At 52.1% G+C, this 25,152-nt stretch overlaps 1 long non-coding RNA gene across 1 annotated transcript; it reads left to right on the forward strand.

Annotated features, from left to right (window-relative positions):
• The first annotated feature begins 1,092 nt into the window (after positions 1-1,092).
• Positions 1,093-20,354, forward strand: LOC147710911 (uncharacterized). The gene is made up of 3 exons (XR_015295655.1): positions 1,093-1,136; positions 7,052-7,241; positions 20,105-20,354. It is a non-coding gene; the product is annotated as an uncharacterized LOC147710911 (long non-coding RNA).
• Positions 20,355-25,152: the final 4,798 nt, after the last annotated feature.

A 25,152-nucleotide genomic window follows, 5' to 3' on the forward strand; every position in this document is an offset into this window, starting at 1 on the left:
TACCTCTAACACCCCTAAATTGAGTATCTATGGGCAACCTGGAACTTTGATCCTCAAATCCCTGGTGACTTAAAGAAGAAAAAGGAACGAAGAGCTGTGCAGCAGTGAAAACTCCAGACAACAGCTGATTTGCCCGCAGCCCTACCAGCCGGTCTAAAGCCTTCGAAGAAACCTGCTTGAAGAAGCGACTTGTCCTGCAACCTATCAACCTACACAACCCTGGGAGGGCTGCCTGCCATCCCTAAAGACCAAGAGCTCCAGAGGGCCACGGCCCTGTCCACAAAGAAACCAACACCAAGGATTCCCCTGCCTGTCGAGGGGGCGTGGCTAGCCAGCCAACATGGTGGACGTGCCAGTGTAGAGCTCCGTCCTGAACAACCCTTAATTATCCTACATTTACCCTGCGGGAGGTGCCCCAAGAGCCTGTACTGTGCGGTGCTGGTGCGAGACTGCAGCGGGAGCTTGCCGGACTGACCTGTGCCTGGCTGCGGCGAAGTGCGGCAGTGAGGCGGCCCGAGGCAGAGGGCTGTGCGGTGAGGCTGGCAGCCATCACAGGCGCGGGGTGAGTTTCGGGGCTGCCGTGCACTGATCCGAGCCCCCGGAGGGCTGTGGAACCTGAGGAGGAGCCGACGCTGCCTGGCGGAGTAGAGGGCGGAGTGGCCTCCGTGACGACAAGGGCTGTGCACCGAGGAACGAAGGTGCGTGGCGGCTCCCGAGGCCGGTGCGGATCGCGGCCTGGAGCCGCCTGGTGGCCTACTGCAGGGGCGGGGCTCGAGGCGTTTTTCAGAGGTCCCACCCCTCTGGAGGTGTCGGAGGCGCAGCTGGCGGGGCTGTTAACGGCGGAGTGCGGGACCCGGAGGGCCTTGTGAGAGGTCCTGAGGCGCTGTGTTGTTTTGGGCGGCCGGTGTTCTATAATCCGCTGCTCCCATGATTGAGCGCCCCCCCTGTCATTGTGCGCATGCGCACCAATGGTGCGCATGCGCACATTAATTTTTATGACGTTTCAATACCCCGCCCATCAGGGACTGCACCCCCGGTTTGTGCGCACATGCGCATGCGCACATTAAGGTTTGTGCGCACATTCATTTTCTACGTTGCCAGGAGGTGGACGCTCCTCCGTGAATGCGGCAGCCTAGGTAAGGATGGTCTCCCCTCCAGGCCTTGTACTTATGCGGCCCGTTTCCCTAGGCAGTGCCGCGGCCTCTCGTGGGTGGCAGATCCAACAGGCTCGCAGGTCGCGCTCCGTGGGAAGACGCCACAGTGGCGTCACTAGGGTGGTGCGGGGGTGCCTCTCGTGGGTGGCAGATCCGACAGGCTCGCAGGTCGCGCTCCGTGGGAAGACGCCACAGTGGCGTCACTAGGGTGGTGCGGGGGTGCGGAGCTAGTTACTTAGATGTCCTACATTTATTTATGCATTTTTACATAGCGCGGACTTTACCCGGAGGCGTCAGAGCGCTTCACATTGGGAACAGAAATGGAACATAATGAGAAACATTACAGAAGAGCAGATTACTAAAACATACGTTACTTACATAAGGTAATAGTGACAATTGTGAGCAACCAAAAATACATGAGGTAGTAAAGGTAATAATGACAATTGTGAGCAAACAAAATACTTGAGGTAGTAAAAATTGTGAGCAACCAAAAATACATGAGGTAGTAAAGGTAATAGTGACAATTGTGAGCAAACAAAATACTTGAGGTTGTAAAAATTGTGAGCAACCAAAAATACATGAGGTAGTCAAAAGTGCACAAGAGGAAAAGTGACAAGTGGGCAGTTATAAGAGAAAACAGAGTATAATTTGAGGTATAATACTGCAATAAGTGCTAGGCACAAGAACAGGCGTTACGTAGGCAAGGTGGCACTTGTGCAAGTATCAAAGGTAAAAACATGTGAGAGGTAGCAACCGTGGGTTACAAGGGCAAAGTGTTGTGTGCATGTTACAAAAGGGCACCGAACACAAGTACATGGAGAATACTGCAAAAAGGCAGACACTCCCACCACAGGAAAACACTGGGAAGGCACTCCCATGGTCATGGAAAGTAAAAAATATCAGTAGTGGGAAGTCTTCCTCCGAATAGCAAGAGGACGTGAATTACTTTTGGAGGTGTCTCTGGAGGAGGAGAACTTTGAGGTCCCTTTTGAAGGCCTGGGAGGAGGCGGTGGTCCGGAGCTCAGGCGGAAACGAGTTCCAGATTCTCACTGCGTTGCCTGAAAAGGATTGGGCCATTGTTCTTTCCTTCTTGAAAGTGGGAGGTTCAAGCAGTAGATTCTCGGCATTGCGTGAAGGTCTACAGCCTCCAGAGAGTTTCAGTTTATTCACCAGGTAGCGGGGAGAGGAGGAGTGCAAGGCTTTGTGGGTGATACAAGCGGTCTTGTAGATAGCTCTAGCCTCGAAGGGAAGCCAGCGGAGGGTGGATAACAACGGTGTGATGTGATCGCTTCTTTTGGCCCCATAGATGAAACGAGCTGCTGAATGGAAGACAGACTTAAGTGGGGACAGGTGAGATTTGGGGAGGCCAGTAACAAGAGAATTGCAGTAGTCTAGTCTGGAGAGGACCAGCGATTGCACCAGGGTTATAAGGTCCTGCTCCGGGAAGAAGCGACGGATTCCCCAAAGAAGGCGCAGTTGGTAGCGAGCAGATTTTGCAATAGAATTGATGTGGGGAGTTAGATTGAGTTTTTTGTCTAGAATGACACCAAGAGATTTTGCGCTGTCGACAATGATGGGTTTGTTGTTTAGTAGATTCATCTGATCCATCCATGATTGAACCGGGGGAGGAGAGAGTGAGGAGGAGAAGAGGAGGAATTCAGTTTTGGAGGGATTCAGAATTAATTGATGAGATGACATCCAGTTTTGAATGGAGTCAAGAGTAGATTTTAGGATGGAGAGATCATGAGTGGAGGCAACCTTGAGGTAGAGTTGAGTGTCATCTGCATAGAGATGATAGTGAATCCCGGATTTGCTTAGGAGGTTTCCCAGTGGTTCTAAGTAGAGATTGAACAGTGTGGGTGCAAGTATAGAGCCTTGGGGAACACCTTGACCCACCGCCACAGGAGACGAAAGACTGTTCGCTATTTTGATCATTTGAGATCTGTCAGAGAGGAAGGATGCAAACCATTTAAGCACAGTGCCCTCCATGCCCATTCTCTGTTGAAGAATATTGAGGAGCGTGTTGTGATTAACAGTGTCGAAGGCTGCGGAGAGGTCAAGGAGAATTAGCAGACAGGACCCCCCTGAGTCGAGTATCCTCAGCGCATCATCAACCACTTGCAGTAGGGCTGTTTCAGTGCTGCAGTTTTGGATGAAGCCGGACTGACAATTGTCAAGAAGATCATTGTCCTTGATATGACGAGAGAGTTGTTTGGCTACACATCTTTCCGCTATCTTTGCAAGAAAGGGAAGGTTAGTGATGGGGCGGTAGTTATTGAGGTCATTCGCATCAGCAGTGGGCTTTTTCAGCAGAGGGGTGACCTGCCCAGTTTTGAAGGGGACAGGAAGGGAGCCTTGCCAGAGGGAGAGGTTGATCAGAGTGGTCCAACAGGGGAGGGAATGGGCATAGAAGTCAAAGGCAATGGCACTGGGGATAGGGTCAAGCGAGTGGTTGGAGGGCTTTGTTTCGCGTATGCATTTGAGAAGGGCATCTTCAGATATGGGGTCAAAGCTCTGCCAAATGGCTAAGGATTGGCGCTCCTCTGGAGGTGTAGGATGAGCAACCTGATCCACAAGTGATTTCACCTTTCCATCGAAGAAAGTAGCGAAATCCGCTGCTCTCTTTGTAGAATCCTCCACCTTGGAGGTTGGGGGAGAGCAGCTCGGAGTCTTGATGAGATCGAATAGTTTTTTGGGTCTATTTTTGGCGGAATCAAGGAGGGTTTTGAAGTGCGTCGCTTTCTCAAGGAAGATGTGCTTGTGGTATTTGGATCTTGCTGTGCGAAGCAAGGCTAAATTGTCAGTGGAAGGCAATTGCCTCCATTGCTTCTCCAGGAATCTTAGCTGCTTCCTTTCCTCATAAAGGGATTTGTTGAACCAAGGTGCTGAGGGAGTGGGCCTTATCCTTTTGCTTTTGAGTGGAGCGACGTTATTAATTTCAGCTTCAAGAACTGTGAGGCATTGGGAGGTGAGATCGTCAACAGCTATGTTCGGGTCTAGCCTTGGAAGTGAAAGCAAAGCTGATTCACAGAGGGGACCGACATCAATGTTTTTGGCATCACAGAACCAGGAGATGGCCCTCTTGGGTTGGCCAAGAGTTATAGAGTGTGAAAGTTGAAGAGAGAATGGGATGAGGTGGTGGTCAGACCAATCTACATGAATAGGGGTAGTAGTAGAAAGCATGCCTGCTTTAGAAATAACAAGGTCCAGGATTGCGCCCTTAGAGTGGGTTGGTTCAGTGCAGTGTTGGATAAGATCATTTGCCGAGAGGAAGGTGGCCAGTGAGTTCGCAGAGGAGTCTTGTGGTGCGCCCCAGTGGAGATTGAAGTCACCCACGATGGTCTGATTGTCACTTTGAGAGTATTGGTCGCTGATGAAGTCTTTGAGATCTTCTATAAACGAAGAGCTACTGCTACAAGGCGGGCGGTAAATGATATGGAATCTGAGCGGTGAACGGTGTTGCAATTGAAGCTCAAGAGAAAGGCACCTGCTCTCTGACTCATCACAGCGCGGTCACGCGCCCTCCAGGGAGTGGACTGAGGTCGCGGAGACCGTGCGTGCGCCGCAGTGGTGAAACACAATACCTACGACGACATCAGACAGAGGCCACCACCTTCTTCTCTGTGATATCGCGTCGCAATTCGCCTTCGAATTTGGGATGCCAGGGACGACTGTGAGACCAGAGAGAAATAATATTTACATCAGATAGATGCCAAGTTTCAGAATGCTTATGTGTGAATTTTTTTTAATTTCAGTGTAATTATGAGTGACACGATTCGGCCACTCTTTCTCGCGAGCAAATTCAAGCAATGAAGACCAGGGTATTAGGGTCCACACTCTGCTCCTCAGTCAATCATAAGTCTCTTTGCTCGGTCGGTTGCAAGGCCGTCCATTTTAGTACCTTGCGAGAACCACTGAGCCTGTCGCCATTTCTTACATCCCTCCCTGATATAAACACTCCCCGATAATGCTCCACTCAGCCCTTGGTCCATCTACCAGGCCCAGAGGGCTGCCCAGGTCATGCCCAGGTCACTGTCCATCTGTCCCTGCATATACTTGGATTAAGGAGTCTGCTGTCCACATGGGTAAAGATTTGCGTATTAAAAAGGCAAGTCTCATCTGATGTGGTTAATGAGCATTTGCTCTGTTTTTTAAAGGAGGCATTTGATCCCACCTCTACTGCTCTCAACTTATAATACCTAGGAATTGGGGAGACATTCAAGAAAATAGTAGCGATGCAAGTGGGATTGGGGAGGGACACACGCATAACCACCCGTGGGACCCTGTTACTGCTCTCGTGTCCATGAGGATTTATACTGCTCAGATGCTGTCCCACCTTAACAGATGTATACTCTTCAATGGTGGTACTGCGAGAACATGCCCCTGCCCATTAAATTGCACACTCGTCAATAGCAGTAGTACCAGATGTTCTCCCACTAGCAGGCTGCATACTCTTCGATAGTACTATTGCCCAGACATTCTCGCTCCCAGGAGGATACATACTCCTCAACGGTGGTACTGCTCTGATGCTCTCCTGCCCATGACAAAGCAAGCATACTCCGATTTGAAAGGATAAATGCTGGATTTAGATCTCCGGACGGTGAGAGCCTAACTTAATGGCGGCCATTCACCAGTGTACCACCTAGCGCCTAAGAACTTAAAACCTGAAATTCTTAACGAGGCATAGCTCTCTCAGTGATTCCTATCATAATGTCGGTCTGATGTTTCCACTGCATCTAGTGCATATTTTAAGCAGGTATTGGCGATGCTCTTGCAGGGCCGGACTGGGAACCAGAACCGGCCCTGGCAAAGTGTGTTAAGAATACAAAACTATTGAGTGTTCTTAACTTCTTTATTCCGACCAACACGTTTGCTCCTAACATGGAGCGAAGCGGCAGTCAGCTCGGCGATCAGCTGGTAACTGTCATATGTGACAGTTATCAGCTGGTGACCTCACTGCTAAACGGTGTCCTCGCAGGGACACTGTGAAGCACGTCTAGTAAGGTGTCCTAGGAGGGACACAAGTATTATAAACACAACACATCCCCCTCCTTTGGGGGTGATGGGAACAGTAGAAACAGATAGAGAACATAAGGTTCCACTATCCACAAATGTAGTCCTTAAGTTTAGCTGGCGGTCCTAACAGTCTGCCGGTCCTGCTAATGTCCACCGGTCTCGCCCCGTCATGGGTTGGAACGACAGGTAGTCTGCGCCTTGCGCCTGCAGGTCTGGATGAAGGAACAGAACGGTCCGCTCGCTGGGTGTTTTCATGTGTACCTTAATCGCTCCCGTCCCCAGGGGTGGCAGGAAATTCAATGTCGGATTCGGTGTCAGAAAAATAAAGTCCTCCCTTACTCTATCGCCCTCCTTCCCTATCTTATCTATCGCCCTCACTCTATCTATCGCCCTCCCTCTATTTATCGCCCTGTTCTCTTCTCTTCTCACGTGCTGATCTGCTGCTCTCTTCCACCCCACCTCCTTCTTTAACTCCCTGTTCTTTTACTGTGCTGATCTGCTGTTCTTTCACCCCGCCTCCTTCTCTAACTCCCTGTTCTCTCACACACAACCACACCACACACAACCAAACCACACGCACAACCAGACCCAACCACACACATGTTTATAAGCATTTTATCTTCTTTATTTCTCAACTCACTAATGCAAATGAAAACCTGTACAGCAGTGTCCTTGCTGCAGTTTTCATAATTGTACCCAAGAAGTATCTACACCTACCAGAATGGCAACAACTGCTGCTTAGCCTACGAATTCCTTGACCACCCAACATTGGTTCTTGGATTATGCCTGCCATTATTATAAAACTGTTAACACATTTTTGGACACCATGTAACTTGCCTTATCTGCATACTCTCTGCTAATTTTATGTTATCAATTTGCAGGATTATGGCGGTATTCAGAGACCTGGAATTGTTGTCGACTACCAGAAAAGTCTGGTATTTGGTGGGCCTGCTGGAAGGTGGATGAAAAGAAAGATGATGCAATCGCTTAATAAACCCATTGGAGGGGCGTTTGTTGGCAAAAAACCTAAATTGAGAAAACCTGGATCAAATGGCAATGCGGTCAAAGAAGGTATGTTTCTAGATAGACAGCTTCTGTTTTTTAGGTTTCGCCTGGCGATCCGCTGCATAGCAGTGTTCGCGCAGGCGAAAACTTTTGTTTAGCAGTATGGGTGCTTTGTCCCGCCTGCTCTTCCATTGGCTAGCTCCATAAATGGAGGCTAGCCATTGAAAGGGACATCTGTCTGTTATTGCCCTCCAATCTATCTCTCGCACTCCCTCAATCTATCTCTCGCACTCCCTCAATCTATCTCTCGCACTCCCTCCCTCTATCTATCGCCCTCCCTCTATCTATCGCCCTCCCTCTATCTATCGCCCTCCCTCTATCTATCGCCCTCCCTCTATCTATCGCCCTCCCTCTATCTATCGCCCTCCCTCTCTCTATCTATCGCCCTCCCTCTCTCTATCTATCGCCCTCCCTCTATCTATCGCACTCCCTCCCTCTATCTATCGCCTTCCCTCCCTCTATCTATCGCCCTCCCTCTATCTATCTATCGCCCTCCCTCTATCTATCGCACTCCCTCCCTCTATCTATCGCCTTCCCTCCCTCTATCTATCGCCCTCCCTCTATCTATCTATCGCCCTCCCTCTATCTATCGCCTTCCCTCCCTCTATCTATCGCCTTCCCTCCCTCTATCTCTCGCACTCCCTCCGTCTATCTCTCGCACTCCCTCCCTCAATCTCTCGCACTCCCTCCCTCAATCTCTCGCACTCCCTCCCTCCCTCTATCTATCGCACTCCCTCAATCTATCTATCGCACTCCCTCCCTCAACCTATCTATCGCACTCCCTCCCTCTATCTATCGCCTTCCCTCCCTCTATCTATCGCCCTCCCTCTATCTATCTAACGCCCTCCCTCTATCTATCGCACTCCGTCTATCTCTCGCACTCCCTCCCTCAATCTCTCGCACTCCCTCCCTCCCTCTATCTATCGCACTCCCTCAATCTATCTATCGCACTCCCTCCCTCAATCTATCTATCGCACTCCCTCCCTCTATCTATCGCCTTCCCTCCCTCTATCTATTGCCCTCCCTCTCTCTATCTATCGCCCTCCCTCTATCTATCGCACTCCGTCTATCTATCGCACTCCCTCCCTCTATCTATCGCCTTCCCTCCCTCTATCTATCGCCCTCCCTCTATCTATCTATCGCCCTCCCTCTATCTATCGCCTTCCCTCCCTCTATCTCTCGCACTCCCTCCGTCTATCTCTCGCACTCCCTCCATCTATCTCTCGCACTCCCTCCCTCAATCTCTCGCACTCCCTCCCTCAATCTCTCGCACTCCCTCCCTCCCTCTATCTATCGCACTCCCTCAATCTATCTATCGCACTCCCTCCCTCAATCTATCTATCGCACTCCCTCCCTCTATCTATCGCCTTCCCTCCCTCTATCTATCGCCCTCCCTCTATCTATCTATCGCCCTCCCTCTATCGCCTTCCCTCCCTCTATCTATCGCACTCCCTCCCTCTATCTCTCGCACTCCCTCCCTCTATCTCTCGCACTCCCTCCCTCAATCTCTCGCACTCCCTCCCTCAATCTCTCGCACTCCCTCCCTCAATCTCTCGCACTCCCTCCCTCAATCTCTCGCACTCCCTCCCTCAATCTCTCGCACTCCCTCCCTCAATCTCTCGCACTCCCTCCCTCAATCTCTCGCACTCCCTCCCTCAATCTCTCGCCCTCCCTCCCTCCCTCTATCTATCGCACTCCCTCTATCTATCGCACTCCCTCTATCTATCGCACTCCCTCTATCTATCGCACTCCCTCCCTCTATCTATCGCCCTCCCTCTATCTATCGCCTTCCCTCCCTCTATCTATCGCCCTCCCTCTATCTATCGCCTTCCCTCCCTCTATCTCTCGCACTCCCTCCCTCTATCTCTCGCACTCCCTCCCTCAATCTCTCGCACTCCCTCTCTCTATCGCCCTCCCTCTCTCTATCTATCGCCCTCCCTCTCTCTATCTATCGCCCTCCCTCTCTCTATCTATCGCCCTCCCTCTCTCTATCTATCGCCCTCCCTCTCTCTATCTATCGCCCTCCCTCCCTCTATCTATCGCACTCCGTCTATCTATCGCACTCCCTCCCTCTCTCTATCGCCTTCCCTCCCTCTATCTATCGCTTTCCCTCCCTCTATCTATCGCCCTCCCTCTATCTATCGCCTTCCCTCCCTCTATCTCTCGCCTTCCCTCCCTCTATCTCTCGCACTCCCTCCCTCTATCTCTCGCACTCCCTCCCTCTATCTCTCGCACTCCCTCCCTCTATCTCTCGCACTCCCTCCCTCTATCTCTCGCACTCCCTCCCTCAATCTCTCGCACTCCCTCCCTCAATCTCTCGCACTCCCTCCCTCTATCTATCTATCGCCCTCCCTCTATCTATCGCCCTCCCTCTATCTATCGCCTTCCCTCCCTCTATCTATCGCACTCCCTCCCTCAATCTCTCGCACTCCCTCTCTCTATCTATCGCCCTCCCTCTCTCTATCTATCGCCCTCCCTCTCTCTATCTATCGCCCTCCCTCTCTCTATCTATCGCCCTCTCTCTCTATCTATCGCCCTCCCTCTCTCTATCTATCGCCCTCCCTCTCTCTATCTATCGCCCTCCCTCTATCTATCGCCCTCCCTCTCTCTATCTATCGCCCTCCCTCTCTCTATCTATCGCCCTCCCTCTCTATCTATCACCCTCCCTCTATCTATCTGTCTATCTATTGCCCTCCCTTACTCTATTGCCCTCCCTTACTCTATTGCCCTCCCTTACTCTATTGCCCTCCCTTACTCTATTGCCCTCCCTTACTCTATTGCCCTCCCTTACTCTATTGCCCTCCCTTACTCTATCGCCCCTCCCTTACTCTATCGCCCCTCCCTTACTCTATCGCCCCTCCCTTACTCTATCGCCCCTCCCTTACTCTATCGCCCCTCCCTTACTCTATCGCCCCTCCCTTACTCTATCGCCCCTCCCTTACTCTATCTATCGCCCTCCCTCCCTCCCTCTATCTATCGCCCTCCCTCCCTCTATCTATCGCCCTCCCTCTATTTATCGCCCTGTTCTCTTCTCTTCTCACGTGCTGATCTGCTGCTCTCTTCCACCCTGCCTCCTTCTCTAACTCCCTGTTCTCTTGTCTTCTCACGTGCTGAACTGCTGCTCTCTTCCACCCCGCCTCCTCCTCTAACTCCCTGTTCTCTTGTCTTCTCACATGCTGATCTGCTGCTCTCTTCCACCCTACCTCCTCCTCTAACTCCCTGTTCTCTTGTCTTCTCACGTGCTGATCTGCTGCTCTCTTCCACCCTACCTCCTTCTTTAACTCCCTGTTCTTTTACTGTGCTGATCTGCTGTTCTTTCACCCCGCCTTCTTCTCTAACTCCCTGTTCTCTCACACACAACCACACCACACACAACCAAACCACACGCGCTACCAGACCCAACCACACACATATTTATAAGCATTTTATCTTCTTTATTTCTCAACTCACTAATGCAAATGAAAACCTGTACAGCAGTGTCCTTACTGCAGTTTTCATAATTGTAGCCAAGAAGTATCTACACCTACCAGAATGGCAACAACTGCTGCTTAGCCTACGAATTCCTTGACCACCCAACATTGGTTCTTGGATTATGCCTGCCATTATTATAAAACTGTTAACACATTTTTGCACACCATGTAACTTGCCTTATCTGCATACTCTCTGCTAATTTTATGTTATCAATTTGCAGGATTATGGCGGTATTTGGTGGGCCTGCTGGAAGATGGATGAAAAGAAAGATGATGCAATCGCTTAATAAACCTGTTGGAGGGGCGTTTGTCGGCAAAAAACCTAAATTGAGAAAACCTGGATCAAATGGCAATGCGGTCAAAAAAAGGTATGTTTCTAGATAGACAGCTTCTGGTTTTTAGGTTTCGCCTGGCAATCTGCTGCGCAGCAGCGATCGCGCAGGCGAAACCTTTTGTTTAGCAGTATGGGTGCTTTGTCCCGCCTGCTCTTCCATTGGCTAGCTCCATAAATGGAGGCTAGCCATTGGAAGGGACATCTGTCTGTTATTGCCCTCCTTCTATCTATCGCCCTCCTATCTATCTATCGCCCTCCCTCCCTCTATCTATCGCCCTACCTCTATCTATCTCTAGAGATTGGCTCGTAAGGGAGAATGCGGTTCCAAGTCTAGCCGGTGCCATTCAGCCGCCACTGTGTGGCTGGCACCAGAGGGTAGGTCCGACGACAGGGTATGTGTGGTCCGGTTAAACAGTTTTCGTTTAGCTGGCACCGATGGGTGAGGCGCACAGCCTGGGATGATGACGGGCTGGGTAGACTGGGTGTGTGCGCTGCTACCAGAGGGCGAAGTTCGAAGATTATGTCGCTGGCGGGCAGAGATGGGGTCTGATGGCCAGGGTGCAGCTGGCATACGTCTGTGGCTTTCACTCGATTATTGTGCACCCCCTGCCTGCCATGCTCTTCTGCGCTCTTCTCCCTGGCAGGCTACGGCAGCCAGGGCAATGCCTCATTGTCTTTTGGGAGTGGTTGGCAGGTTGGCGCTCTCTTGTAAACGCCAGGCGCGCCGCCCAGCGGCTGCTCTCTGAACTGCCTCCTGTTGAGTTCAGACGGAACCAGCCTTTCCCTTTTCTGCCTGAACCTGGTGCCCAGAGCAGGCGCCCGTGGCCCGCCCGCATCCATCCCCCCCGAGGCCTGGGCCGAGGCTGCGCCGGTGGAGCCGCATTCCAGAGGAGCCAGACCCGGCTGAGTGGGCCTCCAGAGACCCGGGGACCCGCCGTGCTGTAGCAGATAACTGTGTCGGGGAGGAAGCTGTGACCGTCCGAGGCACTGGTGAGTCCCGATCGCGCAGTTGTTGGGGACTGACTGCTGTGATCCTGGGCACCGCGGTGAAAGAAGACCGCCCCTGCTCCGACCGGGACTCCAGAAGGGGCGCCGCGCTAAACGTGAGTCTGCACCCGGAGCTGTGGTAAGCGATCCGGGAACCGGGGACTTCGCTGGGAGACAGGGACACCATTGGTGAGCGGCACATGAGGGATAGGGCAGAAGCAATGCGGAGCTGAGGAGGGGCGAAGTCCGGCCTGAACCCGCCCGCAAAGCCATTACTCCTGACATATCGGCTGCCGACCGTTGTTGTGAACTGTGTGCCGGTTGAACGCTGCTGCTCCCTGCTGCCCGGGTCCCCGGGTCTCCATTGCACTACTGGCCCTGCAGCCTAATTAGTCGGCACACTACCGCACTGCCTCACTACTTGAACTCCGGTGCCCGCCATTTTGTGCCTTGGTGCTGTCTTGCCTTTCACGCTGCAGCTACACAGCAAAACTGGGCAGTCTCGCCATTTGAGCTCTACACTTGGCCGGAGACTTGAACTGCACAGCTGCACCTTCGCCCCCCTTCGAGTCTCGAGGGGACGCCTGGTTTCCCTTGGGCGCGCAGGTATTGCGTCTGAACTGAGTAAATGGTGGTAAGTCGCTGAGGCGCCCTTGGGCGTCAAACTGAGGCTGCTGGCTCCATGCTCTCTTTGTGGCTGTGGTTAACTGACGTGTTTCGTGGACCCTGGGATGGGAGTTCCGCTGGTCACCAGGAGGTCAAACATTTGTTAGTAGCCACCCCGTGCATACGGGGGTGTACGCTGGGCGCACCACGCCTCATGGGGTGCTTCCCACTATCGCTGATGTTGGGGGTTTCGCACGCCCTGCGTGCTTTCTTTTGGGTTCTTTCACGACCTGATTGGGGGGTTGATGAGGGTGGTGGGTGGTGGGGGGGGGGGTTTTGACGTTACAAGTTCTAGTTATTATCTGGTGCAATGTACGGCTAATTTGGACTACCTGTTTGCGCATTGTGTTGATTGTCATGATGTGTGGGCGACCTTCCTGCTATGGGGGGTGGGGGCGATCGGAGATAAAACAGTCTCTTCTACACCTGCTCGATGGGAGGGATTAAACTTTGGACTTGGAACATTAGAGGCCTAGGAGATTACAAGAAAGCTCGTTTAATGCATGGCATATTGTCAAGGCATAATGTAGACATTTGCTTCCTACAGGAGACTCATCTTAACTCGACCCCCTCGCCCAGGTTGAAGAATTCCAGATGGGCTCATGTTTACTCTGCTATCTATTCAAATTATGCGAGGGGTGTTGCTGTACTCATACGCAGGGGGTTAATTGGCGGGAACATTCTCGCGTGCTTGATGTGGAGGGGAGATATGTCTTATTACACGGTTCCTTGCAGGGGCGGCCTATTGTACTAGCTGCAGTGTATGGTCCAAATGTGGACGACCCAGATTTCTTCAGAGGGGTTTGGGCGGAAATTACATTACTGGACTGTGGGTCAGTTGTGTTGGGAGGTGATTTCAATATTGTACTGCATGATGAAATGGACCGTAGAGGCGTAAGCAGGCCGACACATATTAGAGCGCGACAGGCAGTCTTAGATGTGATGAAGGAGGGTATGCTTTCTGATGTGTGGAGAGCCAGGCACCCAGATGCCAAAGTGGGTACTTGCTACACTTGCCACAAGGCTACCTGGTCCAGATTAGACTTCTGGCTGGTGTCTCCGGAGGTTGCAACGTGGGTGACAAAGGTTGATATACTGGCCAGGTCGCTGTCAGATCACGCCCCATGCGGATTGGAGCTGCGACCCCCAAACGCTATTTACAGGCCATTCACATGGCGCCTCCCACCACACGCGCTCACGGACCCAGTATTTGTAGAAGAAATTAGAGACGACATAGTCCATTATTTTGCCGAAAATACTGGATCAGTCTCATCTGAGGCCATAGAATGGGACGCCTTTAAGGCTGTGATCAGAGGTCAGTGCATAGCACGGAAGGCGGGAGTCCTGCGTGCCATAAGGGACACGTTAGCTAAGCTGGAGGGGGAACTGAGAGACCTAGACGCTGCCTTTAGTGCTGACCCATCATTGGAGATAGCTGGGGCTCTGAAAACCAAGCTGCTAGCTTTTAATGAGGAAGCGGAGAGGGAAGTACGGTTCCTGGGAAAATGGGCAGAAGCACGCAGATATGGGGAGATATGGGGAGGGGGACAGGCCGAGCAGAACACTAGCTAGGTTGATAACTCCTTGCACACAATCCAATTACATCCACACCATATATGACAAGGCCGGGAACCTCGCGATGGGCCAAGAGGCAGTACTAGGCGCCTTCGCGGATTTCTATGCCTCCCTCTACACCTCCAGGCAGCCCACGATACCGCCCACTTTGCAAGCCTTTTTGGATTCCATAGCTCTCGTATGGTTTAACAATAACCACCGACAATACATGGACCTCACTGTCACGGTCCAGGACATAGCCCAGGTGATAAAAAGCATGCCGGCCAACAAAGCCCCTGGCCCAGATGGCCTGACAACAGCCTTCTATAAAACCTATGTGGATGAGTTGGCGCCGAAACTGCATACAGTGTTTGTTGAGGCCCTCGAATTGAATTCCCTACCAGACTCCATGCGGGAAGCCCTAATAATTACACTCCTTAAACCTGATAAAGACGAGCTACACCTAGATTCCTATAGGCCCCTTTCTCTGATAAACGTCGATGCTAAAATCTACGCTAAGGTAATTGCGGATCGATTGCAGCCTATGCTGCCTATGATTGCACTCCCTGATCAGTCGGGGTTTATCCCGGGCCGCGCAACATCACATAACCTCAGAACCATTTTTTCTGTTCTCCACTACTTGCATCCATCTGTACAGGCGGCGGTGGTGTTCCTTGACGCCACCAAGGCATTTGACTCCTTAGAGTGGCCTTATCTGTTTAAAGTTTTGGAACGGATGGGCTTTAGCCAAAACTTCATGACCTTGATTAAACTACTGTACACGGAACCTAGAGCTAGGGTGAGTGTCAACGGTCTCGTGTCTAAGCCCTTCCGAGTCTCCAGGGGGACAAGGCAGGGATGCCCTCTGTCACCCCTCCTCTTTGCCATTGCAATGGAGCCGCTTGTGGCTCGGATAAGACAACACCACACTGCAAGGGGCATCGGATTTAGCTCTCGGAGCTTACTAATCTCGTTATACGCGGATGATGTCACCCTATACATCATCAATCCCAAGGACAACATGAATCCACTACTTCGGGAATTCGTGAGATTTGAGGGCCTAGCAGGAGTGTCCATTAACTGGTCTAAATCGGTTGCCTTCCCCTTGACGGACGAGACTAATCGCCCGGCTCCGGACTACCCTTTGAGGTGGGAGACGGACGCTGTTAAGTATTTGGGAGTCTGGGTCAGTCGGGATGTGCAGGAGTTGTGGACACTAAATTTCGGGAGGGCGGTAGACTGGCTGGAGGGGAAAATTGAGGTCTGGAACAAACTGCCCCTTTCCCTAGTCGCAAGGATAGCCTTAGCAAAAATGGTGGTTCTCCCCAAATTCTTATATTTGTTTGTGAACGTACCGCTACCAATGACAGCACACTTTCACGCTCGGGTTCGCTCACTATTGCTGAAATTGGTGTGGGCTGGTGGGCAAGCGAGAGTCTCCTGGGACCTACTCACACTACCGCTCCGACAAGGAGGTCTCGTTGCTCCTGATCTGAGGCTTTACTCCCTCTGCGCCCAAGCGCAATTTCTGCACTTCTGGGCCTTCCCTACTCCCTATCAACCGCATGTGGCGGTTGAACTGGCCGTGGTCGCCCCTTTGCCGCTGCGAGTGGCTCTATACGGTAAGGTCTCCTGCCCGTCGCGAGAAGTGGATACCGTGGAGATGATCCGCTGGGCTTGGCGTGAACTGCAGAAGAGAGCGGGTCTCTCTTTGCTTTATGCTCCGGCCATCCCCCTTCGGGGTAACCCGATGCTGCCTTGTCTCACCGCCAGGGGAGACGTCCTCACGATCCGGGGAAAAGGGCTGCACACATTCGCTGATTTATATCCGGATGGTACCTTCGTCGAGATGGACACGAACGAGGATGTCCTGCCAGAATCTTTCGCGGACACGCTACTGTACCATTCCCTCCGTGAATCCTGCAAAAAGATAGGACCCCACTTCCCAGAGGAGCCATGCACACTAGACGCCCTCCAGAATCTGCTTTCACGGCCTTCCCCCAAAAAGCTGGTATCGAGACTATATAACTGCATGCAGGAGCAGGCACCGATCACTGAGGCCATGGCCAAACAGGCATGGGCCGCGGATCTGACTGATCAGCTAACGGATGACATCTGGGAGTACTGCTGTAAGCAACTCACGGCACTGTCTCCGAACTATCGACTGCGGCTCATACATTTCAAGTTCCTACACCGCTATTACCGCACGCCGACATTGTTACACCGAATGGGCATCCGCGCAGATGCCTCCTGCTGGAAATGCGGAGGGGAAGATGCGTCCTTTCTCCACGTGGCGTGGAGCTGCCCCAAACTGGATTCATACTGGTCGGAGGTTTTTACAGCCATAAATCAAATTACGCATAGGAATGATACACCAACTCCTCTCCTGGGTTTGCTAGGTTATGTTAAAGACACTGAACCCTGCGACAGGAAGCTACATGCCCTACTCCTTCTCTATGCCAAACGACAGATCGCGCTACATTGGGGTAGGAGGGCTCTCCCCTCATTCACGGGGTGGATTAGAGATGTAACATATGGCCATACACAACTGACACACTACTGGGAGACTATGCCCACCGCTTCCAGACCTATTGATATCTGGGACCCGTTCATACAGTGGGCTAGAGAACGTGAGGGCTCGGACACCCTGGGGAGATCACCGGATTCAGGTGTTTCAGATGATATGGGCTGACTGTGTTCATTACGTGATTGAATGCTTGTTGCTTGTCAGCCCTGAGGTAGTGCGGACCTGCCCTGTATTGTCACACGCACTAGCCATGCAACCCCATTGGCCCTGCATATGCCGCTGACCCTATCCCCTCAGACCCTCCTGCGGCCCCAGACCTCGGCGAATAGCCCCACTTATCCTCCTCCTCTCCCCCCCCCCCCCCTCCCCCCCTTCCTCCCTCCCCCCCCCCTTTTTTTTATTCTCTCGCCTACATGTGGAGGAGGTGGCAATCGCCACACCATCACCCTTATCGCGACTCGCCTTTACTCATGACACTCCAGCACAGGTCCGCGCAGCCCTAAGGACGGATGATATGTTGCATAGCAATTCTATGTACTTGCACCGCAGTTTGCTGTTTTAGTTTTTTTGACTGTTGGGGGGGGTATGTTGGGAGAAAACAGTGCTGCTGGACGTATCCTTCCTACTGGCCGCCGCGGCGGGTTATTGACCGCTGTTCGCTCCAAGGCGACCTGGTTGCTTCCTGATACATCTGCATGTCTGCGACACTGAGAGAAAAGTAAGATCACTTATGCGCAGGTGTTGTACTGCTCACGACCACGTTACTACTGTTTTATATATATCACTGGGAGTGCCAGCTCCGGCTGGACGATAGCCCTCGGACTGTTTTACTGACCCTTGTGCATTGTATACCTGATAGCGGCCTGCCTCCGGGTTGTTGGCGTGACGCAGTGTACATCATTTGTCTCTTTAATACAGAATAAATGTCTTACACCAAAAAAAAAACAAACAAAAAAAAAAAAACGTTTTACAACCCACTGAAAATGCCAAAGGTTCCAGGGACGTTAGTTTCATTTTTACCCACACAACCATAGAAAAGTTAGCACTTATAATTTTAATAGGTTTTTAAAAAAAAGCAATTGCCCATGAGGGGGTCCCCCCATGTGTCCTATAGGTTCAGGATACCTGTATCCTGACTCGTGTTTTCACACTGTCAAACCCCCAATCTTCCAGGGTATTGGTGAGCTGCCAGTAGATTCAGAGCTATCCGTTGGAGATGTCTGCTTTAAATATAAATGTAATCCAGCAAATTCTTTATTGGTATTTCTAGTAAGTATATTTCTGTTGCAGTCTTGTATTCAACCAGAAATATGGCCATTCTGCAGTTCTACTTAAAAGCGAATTTCACACCACACATGGGTAACCCTTCAGCCACAGGCATAAAAGCATCAACAGCTTACGTTCTCTTTCAATAAAACTTCTCAATCTGCCCAATCTACCTTCTCTTTAGGAATGCTGGAAATCTCACTGGATGGAAAGCAATTTCCTTCAGGTGAACGCTGCAAAAACTGAGGTTCTGCTCTTTGGAGATGCCCCCTCCTCTGGTCACCTTCCTGGTGGCCCCCAGAACTAGGCACACCCCGACCCCGGCAACCACAGTCAAAAACCTCTGTGTTCACCTTCAACAGTCCCTAAACATGAAGAAACACGTTACTCACACAGTCTAATCCTGCTTCCACACCCATGGCTTACTAAGGAAAGATTTTACTTATCTCCCCGACACAACAAGGAAAACCCTAACACAGGCCCTGATACCAAGCAAGCTGGACTATTGCAACGCCCTATTGATCGCAGCAAATGAGTCCTCCTTAAACCAATTGCAAATGATACTGAACACAACCGCCTGCACGGTTCTGAATGCTCCCCCCAGATCAGCTTCCTCTCCCCTCCCTCATCAGCTACACTGGCTGCCAATACGACAGCGCGTGAAATTCTAGATCTGCTGTCTCACACACAAAGCTATCTGGGGCAATGGCCCTCCCGATGTAGTAGAGAAACTTCGCCGCTATTACCCGGCTCGGACTCTGCGCGCCAGCTCCCAATCGCTCCTCAAAAGCCCCAACATAAAAAAGGCTAGACCCGGAGGCAAGTCCTTCTCGCACCCTTCATCTGGAATCAACTACAGCTGGCCCTAAGACAGTGTTTGGACCATCTTAAATTCAGAAGACTCCTGAAAACTGCCCTGACAGAGTGAGGGAGTGAGAGTGGGAAAGGGAGGGAAAGGAGGGAAAAGGAGTGACAGAGTGAGGGAGTGACAGGGGGAAAGGGAGACAGTGAGAGGGAAAGGAAGGGAGGGAAAGGGAGTGAGTGAGGGAAAGGGAGACCGAGTGAGGGAGTGAGAGAGGGAAAGGGACAGTGAGGGAGTGAGAGGGAAAGGGGGGAGGGAGTGAGAGAGGGAAAGGGAGACAGGGGGAGGAAGACAGAGGGAGGGGAACAGAGTATGGGAGAGGTAGGGAGAGTGAGGGAGGGAGACAAAGAGAGAGCAAGAGATGTGTGTATCCCGGGTCTGGTGGCTCAGTGGACGAAGGTGTCCGCTGCAGGGACCAGTGATCAACCTCATGGTCAGTTGTGTATTTTTTTGTTGCTCTAGCCCTGCCACCTCCCCCACTGACCCCGCCCCCACTGGTGCGGCCCTCGGACACAAACCACAGTGTAAATTTGGCCCCTGAGAGAACGTTTGTGAGTACCCATGACCTATGCTGTGCTTCCAAGCGCTGAGATACCCCCCTGGGGGTGATTCAAGAGCTATACAAATTAAATAAAATCATTAATTAAATCAAACAGGTACACATGCTGCAAACTGATAAGTTAATGACCATCAACAATTAGCTTGCAGCCTGTAATGCTGTGGATGCACTTCCACCCTTCCTGCCTCCAGGGCTCACACTGCATATTGAATGTTCAGATCTGTTTACTCCTTCCTCAGCTTTGCAAATAACACTTCTTCCGTACTGAGTTTCACCCCAAAAAAATTGTAGTTTCGCAGGAAATTAATTTCCTGGAAATGTGATGCCCACCCTCAATATTCCAGTCACCGCCCCCTCTGTACAAGGACTCCTCAGAGCTCATGGGCGTTCATAGACATGGCATGGATTTTTCCATCCTATGGCCTGTCTGGACATACTCTAAAATTTAGAAGTCCTGCATATGTTCTCCCCGTTGTAAGATGCCTTTTCTAATAATACATTCTTTCTGCTTTTTTGTGATCTGAAATCTGAGTTCTTTACTTGCACTGTACACAAGACTTTTGCTGTTACTTTTGAACTAGTTAGTGTGCATTTGTTCTGCAAAATTTTGCTAAAGATGGTTTAAAACTTGTGTTTACTTTTAGGGTGAGAATCCCTTTGAAATCGTTGAACAAACAGGAGAATCGGTAGTTGAGGAAACAACTGATGCGAATGATGAAGACAATGAGCAAAACGAAAAGGAGGACATTGATGGTGAAAACGATGAAAATGAGGAGCAGATAATGTGGAGGCAGAAAGTGCAGATGCGGATGATGCTGCTGACCCAAATGATTACTCTGGGGACTTAACCACCACTGATGAAAACTAGTTGAGAAACTGCCCTGAAAGACCAAACACTTTAGCACACTGCATTGGTGGACTTAAAGAACAATTTTCCGCAAAGTTGAGCAGTTCGTTCACCCTGCATGCATTCCACTTCTGTTTTAATTGCCTATGGGCAAACCGGTTTTATGTTTTGTTTTTTTAGTATATTACGCACAGCAAATGCTTCAGTATTCTTCCAGTGTAAATTGATTTGTTCATGGTTATGTTTTGAGTAATTTTGAGCAGTTGGAGTTCTAAACATTCCAATGTGAATTTTTCCAGTTTTTAGCGCCCTATGTAGTGTTGTATATAATTCAAGCTATTGTAGCAAAGAAACCCTGATTATGTCTTGCAGTAATAAAGGCTTACAACAAGATTATACACTTATTTTGCACCTCTCCTATGTGGTACTGTCTACCTCAAAGAAGGGGTACACTCAAGGTGGTGTTTTATGCCCGGAGGTAGCGCCCCAGGGGGGAGCACTCGCCTGTTTAATGCTGATCAAAGGCTCTTTGCTGAGGTGTGAGATTGGAGAGGGTGCCGAGGGTATTCTGGGTGACGAGGTGTCACTGTAAGGCCTGGTAGCTTCTACATAATCAGCAGAGGTGAGGATGGAAAGAAACATCCGCTCTGCCTATGGGGGCCTTGTGACACCAGCTGGGTGATTCACCCACCGAGGTGTTCCTTTCTTGCTTTAAAGCGTTCGATTTGTTTTGTGTTTTTTCTGCACTTTTATTTAGCGCGAACTCTATCGGAAGGTATTGCAGCGCTTTAAATAAACACTAGTTACATCACACAAGGTCACTTTTTAAACAAGAAAAACAAGCATTTTCGGAAATTATGTAGAATATTCCATTTGTGGAGTGCTGCAGTCGGGGCCGGAGCTGAATTTTAATCAGGGGGGGACTGCAGTGATGGACTGCAGTGTGTCTGCTGTTATACCAATGGCATAAATCACGCCGAGCCAGACTCTGCACCCACAGGCACCAGCTCCCGACTGTCAGGGTGGTCGGGAAGCAGCAGGAAAGGTCAGAGGTGCCAGGGAGAGGGGGCTGGACACACAGGAACGGAGGAACCAAGGAAGCAAGAAAGAGCGGGGAAGACGAGGGAGGAAAGGAGAGGAGGAAGAAAATAATATGATAAGGAAGAAGGAAGAGGGGCGAAGACAGGGATAAACGGAGGAGGGGGTTATGAGCACTGTTCCCAAGAAGCTGCGCGGGTGAGCGCGCGCGCAGAGAAGTCACCCTGAGCGCGCAGGTTGCTGAATTTACCGCGCACTCCAGCAACACCGTTAGCGGCGCCGCTTTTAAAATGCGAGCGGCGCGAAAAAGTGCCATTTCCTCGTTGCGGGAGTTTGAAAAAAAAAAAAGCAGTCTCAAACACAGCGTGTGCTTTAGCACACGCTGTGTTTGACACTCACCATTCCTCTGCATTCCTTTTCTAACACTGCACAGCTGCGTGCTGATTGTGAACCTTTTGTATTAATGTTAATTGTAGGCCCCCCCCCCGTGCGCTGCAATTAACACAAATACAAATGCAAAGGACCTACAATCAGCCCCGCAGCTGTGCCTTGTAAGAATCGTCATTGTGCACTACTGAGGGGCTGTTTGTGATCCTTTTTGTTGCGTTGCCTTCCTCCAGCTCTCCTGTCCTGTAAGGGAGAGGAACGATCATCAAGACCATTAGTATAGACGAAAACACAGACGACTGAATGTAACTCACACGGACAGTAAAAATTAACAAGATTTTTGAAAAAGTTATTGCTGGAGAAACACCTGGGCCTTCAAAAATATTTTTGAAATGGTAAAACGTGCTGACCCACATTGATCCATGTTTTACAGGATAGTGTGCGTAATAAAATGCGAATGACAAACATAACAGGCCATTGTGAAGAGAGCAGGTTGAAAGTCCTTATAAAAATAGTATATATATATATATATATATATATATATATCATTTTAGTAAAAATGGAAAGGCCTCGGTTAACAACCGAACTAAAACCAGGGACAGACACCAGGGAGCAGGGACAGACACCAGACACAGGAACAGACACCAGGGAGCAGGGACAGACACCAGGGACAGGGACAGACACCAGGGAGCAGGGACAGACACCGGGGAGCAGGAACAGACATCAGGGAGCAGGGACAGACACCAGTGAGCAGGGACGGACACCAGGGACGGACACCAGGGAGCAGGAACAGACATCAGGGAGCAGGAACAGATATCAGGGAGCAGGGACAGACACCGGGGAGCAGGGACAGACACCGGGGAGCAGGGACAGACACCGGGGAGTAGGGACAGACACCAGGGACGGACACCAGGGAGCAGGGACAGACACCAGGGCAGGAACAGACATCAGGGAGCAGGAACAGACACTGTGGAGCAGGGACAGACACCAGGGAGCAGGGACAGACACCAGGGACAGGGACAGACACCAGGGAGCAGGGACAGACACCGGGGAGCAGGAACAGACATCAGGGAGCAGGGACAGACACCAGTGAGCAGGGACGGACACCAGGGACGGACACCAGGGAGCAGGGACAGACATCAGGGAGCAGGAACAGACATCAGGGAGCAGGGACAGACACCAGGGAGCAGGGACAGACACCGGGGAGCAGGAACAGACATCAGGGAGCAGGGACAGACACCAGTGAGCAGGGACGGACACCAGGGACGGACAGCAGGGACAGAAATCAGGGAGCAGGAACAGACATCAGGGAGCAGGGACAGACACCAGGGAGCAGGGACAGACACCGGGAAGCAGGGACAGACACCGGGAAGCAGGGACAGACACCGGGGAGTAGGGACAGACACCAGGGACGGACACCAGGGAGCAGGGACAGACACCAGGGCAGGAACAGACATCAGGGAGCAGGAACAGACACTGTGGAGCAGGGACAGACACCAGGGACAGGGACAGACACCAGGGAGCAGGGACAGACACCGGGGAGCAGGAACAGACATCAGGGAGCAGGGACAGACACCAGTGAGCAGGGACGGACACCAGGGACGGACACCAGGGAGCAGGGACAGAAATCAGGGAGCAGGAACAGACATCAGGGAGCAGGGACAGACACCAGGGAGCAGGGACAGACACCGGGATGCAGGGACAGACACCGGGAAGCAGGGACAGACACCGGGGAGCAGGGACAGACACCGGGGAGCAGGGACAGACACCAGGGAGTAGGGACAGACACCAGGGACGGACACCGGGAAGCAGGGACAGACACCGGGGAGTAGGGACAGACACCAGGGACGGACACCAGGGAGCAGGGACAGACACCAGGGCAGGAACAGACACCAGGGAGCAGGAACAGACACTGTGGAGCAGGGACAGACACCAGGGACAGGGACAGACACCAGGGAGCAGGGACAGACACCGGGGAGCAGGAACAGACATCAGGGAGCAGGGACAGACACCAGTGAGCAGGGACGGACACCGGGGAGCAGGGACAGACACCAGGGAGTAGGGACAGACACCAGGGACGGACACCGGGAAGCAGGGACAGACACCGGGGAGTAGGGACAGACACCAGGGACGGACACCAGGGAGCAGGGACAGACACCAGGGCAGGAACAGACATCAGGGAGCAGGAACAGACACTGTGGAGCAGGGACAGACACCAGGGACAGGGACAGACACCAGGGAGCAGGGACGGACACCAGGGACGGACACCAGGGAGCAGGAACAGACATCAGGGAGCAGGAACAGATATCAGGGAGCAGGGACAGACACCGGGGAGCAGGGACAGACACCGGGGAGCAGGGACAGACACCGGGGAGTAGGGACAGACACCAGGGACGGACACCAGGGAGCAGGGACAGACACCAGGGCAGGAACAGACATCAGGGAGCAGGAACAGACACTGTGGAGCAGGGACAGACACCAGGGAGCAGGGACAGACACCAGGGACAGGGACAGACACCAGGGAGCAGGGACAGACACCAGGGAGCAGGGACAGACACCGGGGAGCAGGAACAGACATCAGGGAGCAGGGACAGACACCAGTGAGCAGGGACGGACACCAGGGACGGACACCAGGGAGCAGGGACAGACATCAGGGAGCAGGAACAGACATCAGGGAGCAGGGACAGACACCAGGGAGCAGGGACAGACACCGGGGAGCAGGAACAGACATCAGGGAGCAGGGACAGACACCAGTGAGCAGGGACGGACACCAGGGACGGACACCAGGGAGCAGGGACAGAAATCAGGGAGCAGGAACAGACATCAGGGAGCAGGGACAGACACCAGGGAGCAGGGACAGACACCGGGAAGCAGGGACAGACACCGGGAAGCAGGGACAGACACCGGGGAGTAGGGACAGACACCAGGGACGGACACCAGGGAGCAGGGACAGACACCAGGGCAGGAACAGACATCAGGGAGCAGGAACAGACACTGTGGAGCAGGGACAGACACCAGGGACAGGGACAGACACCAGGGAGCAGGGACAGACACCGGGGAGCAGGAACAGACATCAGGGAGCAGGGACAGACACCAGTGAGCAGGGACGGACACCAGGGACGGACACCAGGGAGCAGGGACAGAAATCAGGGAGCAGGAACAGACATCAGGGAGCAGGGACAGACACCAGGGAGCAGGGACAGACACCGGGAAGCAGGGACAGACACCGGGAAGCAGGGACAGACACCGGGGAGCAGGGACAGACACCGGGGAGCAGGGACAGACACCAGGGAGTAGGGACAGACACCAGGGACGGACACCGGGAAGCAGGGACAGACACCGGGGAGTAGGGACAGACACCAGGGACGGACACCAGGGAGCAGGGACAGACACCAGGGCAGGAACAGACACCAGGGAGCA

This window comes from Lissotriton vulgaris, chromosome 5 (assembly GCF_964263255.1).
Source record: "Lissotriton vulgaris chromosome 5, aLisVul1.2, whole genome shotgun sequence".
NCBI lineage: Eukaryota > Metazoa > Chordata > Amphibia > Caudata > Salamandridae > Lissotriton > Lissotriton vulgaris.